Raw genomic sequence first — 9,133 nt, 5'->3', positions numbered from 1 at the left:
AGCGAAGGTTATGAAAAGTATTCAAGAACTGCCACCCCTCCCCCATCCGTCCCCAGATTACCAGGGATATATGAAGCTTTTCAAAGGCTTAATAGATATTATATTTCCCAGATTCTTTTTTTGTTTGTTCTTTTTTGCTAGCCTGTTGTTTGCTGTGATGTCAAATATTTGCTTTGACAGTTTAAATATCAACAATAAAAGTATCACACACACACACACACACACACACACCAAATAAAAATAAAAGACTCCTTGGAATACACAGTTCTTACCTCAAAGGGGATGTGAGTTTTTTCACTTTTAAGCTGATTCTGAGTAACTATAGTCTGTGAACATGGATTTAAGTTACTCCAAATTCCATGGTCTAACATGGAATTAGTGTTATAACGGTTTAACAGTAATAGAACAAAGTGAATCATAAGTAAAACCCATTTTAAAATACATTGGTGGTTGCATCAATACCATGGAGAGGGGAGATATTATCAACTTGGAGAAATCTTAGCTACAAATGTCATGCGTGATCTAATGATCTCTTAGCTCGGAGGCTGGTGGAAGTTAATGGTCTCTTTAGTTAATATATCTTGAAATCTTTCATTCAATACTCACGAGGATGTTAGGACAGACACCGAGGTGAGCAGTGAATGGCTATGAAGGGGGCTAACGGCGTCTGAGAACCTTGGACTGGGTCTGCACCAAAATTTCTCTACAGTTCCTGAAGTTCCCATCAGCCCGCAGTCTTTTAGGTTCAGCCTTCTGGGAATTTTACTTTTCAGACTCTACTGTTTTTATCAAATGCACTGTGCATACGTAAGCTTATTATTGGGTAAACTCTGAGCCTGGTCAAATGATGACAGTTTTCAAGTGGGTCTTTTTATTGCACAGTTAAACCATAGCAGGTTTCTGGAAAAGAGATTTAGAAGGGGCCCACATTGTTCCCTATGGTGACTGACAGACTGCTGACTTCACAGTACTGTGGAATGTTGGTTTTCAGTTTTAAGTTTGTTTGCAAAGCTGGGGATGGGGAGATGGGACTAGGCAGAATGGAATGACTATTAATGCTTGCTATTCTTATGGACATTTAGACAGGTTTTTAAAGAAATATTCTTCCTAATTGCAGTAAAATATTCTTCAGTTTCTAGAATTCTACTAAACCTTGACATGTAAATTTTCATAAGTTTCTGGTTGTCTTTATAGAGAAGAGAGGCTTTGGAAAACCATACTATATTGATTTTACACATTCTTTCGATCACATCTTGAGGTAGTCTAATAGTATCAGTGATTATGTAGGCAGCAAAGAACCATCTATATGAACTTATTTTATTTGGCTATCAAACAACTAAGATTGACTTATTTCCTGAGGTATTGTCATAAGTAAATCTTTCAATGGAGAATATGATAAGCTACCTTATTCTGTTTTTGATTTTCCACCCATGCACCCATGCATCTATTTACCCATGCATCCATGCACCCCTCCCCCACCAGCCAGTTAGCCAGTCACCAAATTCAGATAATTTGGCATACGCTACATCCAGATTTAGTTAACAAAATTCAAGACATTGGTAGTTAAAATATCCAAAAGTAATGAGTTATGATTTATCTTGAATAAAAAATGAAATGCCTTAAGTTTTTTTTAGCTTATAAATCTTAGAAAAATCTAATGTCACCTTGAGAATAAAAGTATTAGCAGTTAAAAATTTAATAGAGTATGTAAAACGGAAACAGTAAATGTTTTGAAATAGCATATCCGAAGAGAAAGATTGGAAAATGATCAAATATAAGCTCTTTAGCTTATAAAGTCAGAATGAAACCAGTCTATGGATGAATAAAATATTTTTCTAGGTATAAAAAAGATATAAATATGAGATTCCAAGGAAATGAGATTCTAGAATGAACACGTTTTTGAAGACTGTGAGATTTATGTTTATTGTATTTTCACACTACCATGCTTTGTCATCTAGCAAAGTAAGGAAATGATAAATTATAAAATAATTCCTCCCAAACTCCAAAGCAGTAGCAATGATGCTAATAACAGCACATTTTTGTTAATTTTAAAGTCAGAATACAAGAAAATAGGTACCAGGATAACATTTTTATACATTTATGTCATGCTACTTTGTCCTGATTTACTTCTCTCCCCAAGGCTCATCCCTATTGCTCTGTCCCTACTTGAGGGTCCTCTTATTTCCCTCAGGTAGCACCCAACTTCTTTTTTTATTTTAATTTTCTAAATTATTATTATTACTATATATATATATTTTAAAAGTCCAGTCATTATCTCTCTCCTGGTCCACCCTCCTGTTCTTCATCCCATTCCTCCTCTCTCTTCTCCTAGAGGATGTCCCCAATCCTCCACCCCATCCCACCAGAACTTCCCTACTTCCTGTGGCCTCAAGTCTCTTAAGGGTTGGGTGCTTCTCTCACTGAGGCCAGACCAGACTGTCCTTTGTTGCATATGTGTCAGGGGCCTCATATCAACTGGTGTATGCTGCCTGGTTGGTGGCTCAGTGTCTGAGAGATCTTGGGGATCCAGATTAGGTGAGACTGCTAATCTTTCTATGGGGTCACCCTCCTCCTCAGCTTTTTCCGGTTTTTCCCTAATTCAACCACAGGGGTCCCTGGCTTCTGTCTGTTGATTTGGTGTTTGTGTTTGTATTTGACTCCTTCAGCTGCTTGCTGAGACTTTCAGAGGGCAGCCATGCTAGGCTCCTGTCTTTAAGCACACCATAGTAACATAGTAACATAGTAAGCACACCATAGTAACAGTGTTAGGCCTTAGAGACTCCTCTTGAGATGGGTCCTAATCTGGGCCAGTCACTGGGCCTCCTTTCCCTTAGTCTTTTCTCCATTTTTGTCCCTGCAGTTTGTTTTAGACAGGAACAATTCTGGGTCAGTTTTGACTGTCCCTTCACTTGATGGCTTGTCTTTCTACTGGACTCTCCAATTTTCCTCTCCCCATTTCACTTTGAGTTCTGAACATCTTTTAAAGATTTGTTTATTTATTTTATGTATATGAGCATGCTGTCAATGATATACCAGAAAAGGGAGTCAGATCCTATTACAGATGGTTGTGACCACCATGTGGTTGCTGGGAATTGAACTCAGGAACTCCGGAAGAGCAGTCAGTTTTCTTAACCACTGAGCCATCTCTCCAGTCCCTTAATTTGTGTTTTCATGTCATAGGTATTCAGTTGCTTCTTTTCCTTCTCCTCTCCCTTTTTAAAATTTTTTTCTTCCCATTGCATGCCTCCTTTCTCAGATTATCACATATACATTCAAGCTCACAGATATAAACATACACACACACACACACACACACACACACACACACACACACACACACAGAGTTTTTTCTCTCTCTTTCATGAAGAGAAAATATAGCTTATTTCAATTAACATAGAGCTCTCCAGTTTCATCCTTTTCCTAACAATGTCTTATTTAATTTTTCCTGACAGCTGAAAATTTTCATCATGTATAAAAATACATTTTTCTACTTGATAGCAGGCACAACTCAAGTTGGGTCCCTTTTCTTAGCTATTATGAACATTACAGCAATAAATATGGATGTGTATGTATTTCTATAGTAGGGTAATAGAGAACTTTGAATATATAGCCAGGAATGGAATAGCTGGGGCATGTGGTAGCTCTATTTTTGTTTTTTTGAGGAACCTCCACACAAAATTCTAAAACGGCCAAACCAGTTAACATGCCCACCAATAATATATACAGATTCCTCTTTCCTCTCATCCTTGCTATGATTAGCTGTCATTTGTTTTCTTGGTCATAGCCATTCTGACATGTGAAATGAAATTCCATAGCAGTTTTTAATCTACATTTTGCTGATGGCTAAGGAAGAATGCACAATAATACATTTTTGGCAACTTTCTGGTGACTTGTATGTTCTCTTTGGAGAACTGTCCATTGAGTTCATTAGGCCATTTACTGATTGGATAATTTAGGGTGGTTTTATATTTTGTAGTGTTCCAATGTTCACTACATATATGTTTATAATTATTATATCATCTTGATAGTTTCTTCCCTTATTAATATGTAGTGGCATTATATATCTCTTTTGACTTTTTTATTTTATTTTTATTTTTGTCTCTATTTTTTTGCCAGTGAGGTGTGCTTCTTGAAGACTTCAAAAATCTAGATCTTGTTTTTCAGTCCAGTTAGTTGCTGCATTTGAAAAGATGGAGATGCTTGGTGAATTCAGGTCATTTACAGTTGAAGTTACTATTGAGAGATAAAGACACATTCTTTTTAGTTTGGAGAACTTTTTTTCTGGTTGTTTGGGTTATTGTTTGATCTTTACTTTCGTCCCAATTTCTATCATGGACTTACTGGTTTATTATGTTGTAAACATGGCATACTCCTTTTATCTCTCATTTTTTTCTACTTATTTCTCTCATAATATGTGTTATTTCCTGTGCAGGAGTGACTGAAATATTGAAATCCTACCCCTCTCCCCCATACACGTGCTCCTGAGAGAATCTTCTGTCAGGCTGTCTGGGTTGGGAGTCCTGGACTCCCTCAGTTTGTACTTATCTTGAAATTTGTTTATTTTCTGTCTATTTAAAAAGATTTATTTTTATTATTTTTAAAGTGTGTGTGTTGTTCAGTTTCTTGAAGGAGATAGAGGTGATCCTCTCAGAGGTGGAATTACAAGCAGTTGTAGTTGTGAGCTACACAATGTGGGTGCTGAGAACCAAACTCTGGTTCTCTGAAAGAGCTCTGTGTAACTAAGCAACCTCTCCAGCACTTCCCTATCAATTTTAAAAGACTGATGTTCTTGACATAGCAATCTGAATTATAAAAGCATTTGCTTGAAAGGTTTGCTATTTACCTTTCATAACTTCCTGGAGTTTAGGGCTACTGACAAGAAACCTTATATTATTTTTATGTGTTTGTCTTTATAGCTATGAAGGTGCTTTTACCTCATAGCTTTTATAGTATTTATTTTCTTTGTATTTTTGCCATCTTGATTACAGTATACAATAAAGAGGCCCTTCCGTGGTCAACCTTTTGGAGTCTAAATGCCTCTTGTGTTCTCATGCCTTTTTCTTTCTCTAGTTTTGAGGACTTTTCTGCTATAGTTTTGTTGAATAGATTTTCAATACATTAAGTTCAGGTAATTTCATGATCTGTTTCTGAAATGTATGCATCACCCTTGAACAGCATCCTTGCTAGTCTTCAATGTGTTTCTCTAATTTTAGTAGATATGCTACCAAAGTGAGCATAATAACGGCCTATCTTATACCCAAAAAAAAGGCCTATGATAATTAAAATGTAAATCAGTGTTTAAAAGGTAGACACATTCACAATGCCCTGTTATCTAGCTTAGACAAATGCAACTTTTTCCTTGCACAGGTGTTTATCTGTATTCTTTGGGTTAAGGTTACATGGTTATTTCTTTTGAGGGCCTTGTCTATGTTAGGAAATTGCTTTACCACCGATTAACATCCCCAGATTTTTGATACTTTTATTTTGAAGTGAGGTGTTGCTGTGCAGCCCAGGTATACCTTGTGCTAATACTTTTTCTATCTGAACTTCTGGAGTAGCCAGGACTTTTGGCAGAGTGGGAGAAGTCTGGATTCATATAACATCAAGGAGTGAAATATGACAGAGGCCCCACAGGAAATCTGAGAACAGAGGGATCAGCCATCTCTGGTGTGTACACAGCGAATTCAAGGCCATCTTCTCTAACAAGTGGAGAACCATTGATACACTTCCAGCAATGTTTTCAACAGTCATTTCTTTTTTTAAATTTTTATTAGGTATTTTCTTCATTTACATTTCAAATGCTATCCCCAAAGTCCCCCATAACCTCCCCCACCCACTCCCCTACCCACCCACTCCCACTTCTTGGCCCTGGCATTCCCCTGTACTGGGGCATATAAAGTTTGCAATACCAAGGGGCCTCTCTTCCCAATGATGGCCGACTAGGCCATCTTCTGCTACATATGCAGCTAGAGACACGAGCTCTGGGGGTACTGGTTAGTTCATATNGGGGGTACTGGTTAGTTCATATTGTTGTTCCACCTATAGGGTTTCAGACCCCTTTAGCTCCTTGAGTCTTTTCTCTAGCTCCTCCATTGGGGGCCCTCAACAGTCGTTTCTAAGGAAACAGGATTCGCAAAGGATTCGTGGAAATGGATTTGGTCAGGCAAGACCTGTCTCTTACTGGAAAACTTTCCTAATTTGAAGAAATTAACCACAGGGTTACATTTCAAAAACTTTCCATCTGGACTTCAAAATTAAAGCCATTCTGATGAGAATCTCAAGGATCGTCTGGCGAGTATTACATAAACTAGGTTGGCTTTCAGAAAGTGAAATGCCCCATTTTATATATCATTAACAAAATCAGTCTTGTGACTGTTCTCTGAAAATTCTAGGCAATATCACAGTGTTATAGATTCTAGTTTATTTAGATGAAAATTTTCTGGTTTTAGAGGTGATCAAAGAAAAGGGAGTCATTTGATTTATTCTTTTGCGTCAGTAATAATGATGATTTACATTTCCTAGTATTCTTATTTCACTTTTAGCAATTTCCCTTGGTAAGTGTCCCAGGGTTACTATTGGTGCAATGAGACACCATGACCAAAAAGCAAGTTGTGGAGGAAAGGGTTTATTTGATTTACACTTCAATATCACTGTTCATCACTGAAGGAAGTCAGGAGAGGAACTCAAACAGGGAAGAATACCGAAGACAGGAAATGATGCAGAAGTCATGGAAGAATGGTGCTTGCTGTCATGCTCAGTCCACAGTGTTGGATGTCTTATCTGGTCTTAAGTATATGCTAGAACCATGAGGAAGTATGCTCTAATGCCAATGAAGAATACACTTGCTAACATTGAGAAAGCAAGCAGGCAAAAGGACAAAATCTTCCTTCTTCCATATTAGCTTCCAGCAAAATTAGAAGGGAGTTTTCCCAGTACATGTGATCTGGAGTTTTGTCTTCCCAACTCGAGATCTCAAGTGTTGTGTCTTCCTACCTCAAAGTTCTGGATTAGAAGTGGATCTTCCTACTTCAAATTCATCAATAATCCCTCCCTTATAAATGTGCTTTCCAATTTTGGCTTTAGTTAATTCCAGATATAGTAAAATTTACAAATAAGAATATTTATCACAAGTCTAACCCTTGTCAACTCAACACACAATCATATCTCCTTGCATAATGATTAATTTCCATATGAAAACAATAGCCAGGTCTTAATGTCTAAACATGATATAACTATCGCACATATAATCACAAATACCACCATACAAATAAATTACAAATTATAAATTTAGAATAGGTGGCAATGCTACTTGACAGACATTCTCTTAATATCTCAAAGTTAAACATGATAACCACTGATATTCCCTTAGTTGATTTTGTATCCAAAGAAATTGAGGAAAGAAAACACAAATATCTGTACAACTGTATTCTTAACAAAATATGACATAAACACCCATATCAACTATAATGCTCATTACTCTAACTGGTTATGAGACCTCAGCTGGTATTTAAAACTATCTTCTACAGCCTATTCCATTTTTCCCCCTCCCTCATCAAGAAACTCAACAGGTCTTGACTCTGCCTGGAGGAGTTACCCATACCCTCATTTCTGAAGTGTCTGTGCCCTTTGCCATCCTGTCTGGATTAGGTATTTGTGGTTTCCCATTGACTTTAATATCAGGACATAGAAGCACCAAGAAATGCCCTAAAAGATCTCCTGCACACCAGATATAATCTTTCTTACTTCCATTGTCTCCACAATCAACCTAATTTCCCCAAAGTAATCAGGATCAGCCACTCTTCCTATCACTATTATTCTTTTCTCAGTCTGTTGGCTTAAAGCATTAGACACCCCATTCAGTTACCAAACCCAGACACTATATTGTGGATGCCAAGTAGTGCATGCTGAAAGGAGCCTGATATGGCTGTCTTCTGAGAGGCCCTGCCAGAGCCTTACAAATACAGAGGTGGATATTTGCAGCCAACCATTGGATTGAGCTCAGGATCCCCAATAGAGGAGTTAGAGAAAGGACTGAAGGAGTTGAAGGGGTTTGGAACCCCTGGGAAGAACAACAATATCAACCAACCAGACTCCCCCAGAACTCCCAGGGACTAAGCCATCAACAAAGGAGCACACATGGCTCCAGCTGCATATGTAGCAGAGGATGGCCTTGTCCTGCATCAATAAGGGGAGAGGGCCTTGGTCCTATGAAGGTTCTATAGATGCCCTGGTGTAGGGGAATTGAGGACAGGGAGGTGGGACTGACTGGGTTGGTAGAGGAACACCCTCATAGAAGCAGGGAGAGGGAGGATGGGATAGGGAGTTTCCAGGAGGGAGGGAAACTGGGAAAGGGGATAACATTTGAAATGTAAATAAAGAAAATATTCAATAAAAAACAAAACAACAACAAAAACCCAAACCTAAACAAAGCAAAAACAAGCAAACAAAAGAAACCCAAAGTGGTCAGGGGGATGTCCGAGTTCCTGGTTCAATGGAATGTTTGCTGTCACTCCTGGCAGGAGTGGCCCCCTAGGAACCAAAAGTTATAGGCCAGCAGAAATTAAGGTAGTGGGAACAGGAAGCAAATGTTTCCCTAGTCACTAGGGGGAATAGTGAGTGGAACTATTTCCTTTTCTACTCCTTGATTCCTTGACCCGTGGATCTTGGCTATGGGAGAAACTATACCATATATTGGAAGCTGACTCAAAGCATATGCTGCCTTCTGGAGAACCACAGCCCAGCCCTCTAGGATGCTGACACCTAATTGATGCCATAATTGTGTTTTCAAAATGCCTTTTTCATACTTCTACCTGCACAGCTGTTTCAGAATAGAGAGGAACAAGGTCAGACCAGTGGATTCCATACTCATGAAGTGAGTTTCTTGCTCAGAACCAATACTGTGTAGAAAGCTACAATGTTGGACAAGGCCTTTTGTAAGTCCATAGATGGTAGTCTTGGCAGAAGCGTTACATTCAGGAAAGGCAATCCATAACCTGAATAAGTATTTACTACATCAGGGACAAAGTTATACTTTCCAGGCAGGAAGTGGTTGAATATAGTCAACCTCTTAACAGGTCACTGGTTGGTCATCCTGGTCAGTGGTACTGTATTTGAGACTTTTTTTTTTTTTTTT

At 38.3% G+C, this 9,133-nt stretch overlaps 1 non-coding gene across 1 annotated transcript; it reads right to left on the bottom strand.

Annotated features, from left to right (window-relative positions):
* Window positions 1-5,130: 5,130 nt before the first annotated feature.
* Window positions 5,131-5,237, bottom strand: LOC115030698. Its single transcript, XR_003836298.1, has one exon. It is a non-coding gene; the product is annotated as a U6 spliceosomal RNA (small nuclear RNA).
* Between the last annotated feature and the right edge of the window lie 3,896 nt (window positions 5,238-9,133).

This window comes from Mus caroli, chromosome 3, assembly GCF_900094665.2.
Source record: "Mus caroli chromosome 3, CAROLI_EIJ_v1.1, whole genome shotgun sequence".
NCBI classification, from domain to species: Eukaryota; Metazoa; Chordata; class Mammalia; order Rodentia; family Muridae; genus Mus; species Mus caroli.
The sequence above is the reverse complement of the archived record's forward strand: the minus strand, read 5'-3'. Positions and strand labels throughout refer to the sequence as shown.